Source organism: Bos indicus, chromosome 1, assembly GCF_029378745.1.
Source record: "Bos indicus isolate NIAB-ARS_2022 breed Sahiwal x Tharparkar chromosome 1, NIAB-ARS_B.indTharparkar_mat_pri_1.0, whole genome shotgun sequence".
Lineage (NCBI taxonomy): Eukaryota > Metazoa > Chordata > Mammalia > Artiodactyla > Bovidae > Bos > Bos indicus.
In genome coordinates, this window is record NC_091760.1 from 136,135,085 (window position 1) to 136,137,217 (window position 2,133).

Here is a 2,133-nt window from a genome sequence, read left to right on the forward strand (position 1 = left end):
TTTGGGTAGTATACTCATTTTCACTATATTGATTCTTCCGATCCATGAACACGGTATATTTCTCCATCTATTAGTGTCCTCTTTGATTTTTTTCACCAGTGTTTTATAGTTTTCTATGTATAGGTCTTTAGTTTCTTTAGGTAAATATATTCCTAAGTATTTTATTCTTTTTGTTGCAATGGTGAATGGAATTGTTTCCTTAATTTCTCTTTCTATTTTCTCATTATTAGTGTATAGGAATGCAAGGGATTTCTGTGTGTTGATTTTATATCCTGCAACTTTACTATATTCATCGATTAGTTCTAGTAATTTTCTGGTGGAGTCTTTAGGGTTTTCTATGTAGAGGATCATGTCATCTGCAAACAGTGAGACTTTTACTTCTTCTTTTCCAGATTCCTTTTATTTCTTTTTCTGCTCTGATTTCTGTGGCCAAAACTTCCAAAACTATGTTGAATAGTAATGGTGAAAGTGGACACCCTTGTCTTGTTCCTGACTTTAGGGGAAATGCTTTCAATTTTTCACCTTTGAGGATAATGTTTGCTGTGGGTTTGTCATATATAGCTTTTATTATGTTGAGGTATGTTCCTTCTATTCCTGCTTTCTGGAGAGTTTTTATCATAAATGGATGTTGAATTTTGTCAAAGGCTTCCTCTGCATCTATTGAGATAATCATGTAGTTTATGTCTCTGCTTTTGAATATGCTATCTAGTTGTTCATAACTTTCCTCCCAAGGAGTAAGCGCCTTTTAATTTCATGGCTGCAATCACCATCTGCAGTGATTTTGGAGCCCAAAATCACTGACAATGTGGTCCACTGGAGAAAGGAATGGCAAACCACTTCAGTATTCTTGCCTTGAGAACCCCATGAACAGTATGAAAAGGCAAAATGATAGGCTACTGAAAGAGGAACTCCCCAGGTCAGTAGGTGACCAATATGCTACTGGAGATTAGTGGAGAAATAACTCCAGAAAGAATGAAGGGATGGAGCCAAAGCAAAAACAATACACAGTAAATATTGTCAAATGAGTAATAATTCTTCTTAGGTTATATTGTATGATAAATGTTGCTAATATAGATATCCTGGAAATTGTGAATTCCTTTTTCCAGTGGTCATGTATGGATGTGAGAGTTGGACTGTGAAGAAAGCTGAGCGCCGAAGAATTGATGCTTTTGAACTGTGGTGCTGGAAAAGACTCTTGAGAGTCCCTTGGACTGCAAGGAGATCCAACCAGTCCATTCTGAAGGAGATCAGTCCTGGGTGTTCTTTGGAAGAAATGATGCTAAAGCTGAAACTCCAGTACTTTGGCCACCTCATGCAAAGAGTGAACTCATTGGAAAAGACCATGATGCTGGGAGGGATTGGGGGCAGGAGGAGAAGGGAACGACAGAGGATGAGATGGCTGGATGGCATCACCGACTCGATGGACATGAGTTTGGGTAAACTCTGGGAGTTGGTGATGGACAGGGAGGCCTGGAGTGCTGCGATTCATGGGGTTGCAAAAAGTCGGACATGACTGAGCAACTGAACTAAACTGAACTGACTGAAAATTCTGATAGATCCTAGTAAAATTTGTCAGTCATGATTCTAGTTATTATCTTAAAGTGTTCTATGTCATAGCAGTAACCAAGTTTCTTTGTTAATTGCATTGTAATTAGATTTTAAATGTGCCTTAAGTCTTTTGTCATCATAGACAGTTATGGTTTTATTCTGGTGTTTTTGCAAAAATGCTTCCTCTTCAAGAAGATTAATAGAAAGGCTGCTGCTGCTGCTAAGTCACTTCAGTCGTGTCCGACTCTTTGCGACCCTATAGACTGCAGCCCACCAGGCTCCCCCGTCCCCGGGATTCTCCAGGCAAGAACATTGGAGTGGGTTGCCATTTCCTTCTCCAATGCATGAAAGTGAAAAGTGAAAGTGAAGTCGCTCAGTCGTGTCCGACTCCCAGCGACCCCATGGACTGCAGCCTACCAGGCTCCTCCGTCCGTGGGATTTTCCAGGCAAGAGTACTGGAGTGGGGTGCCATTGCCTAATCCATAATAGAAAGGACTTCTGGATAAATACAGGTTTCTGACTTTCAGATCATAATGCTGAACTGAGTAAGAAATTAAACAGTCCTAATGAGAAACGCGATGACTT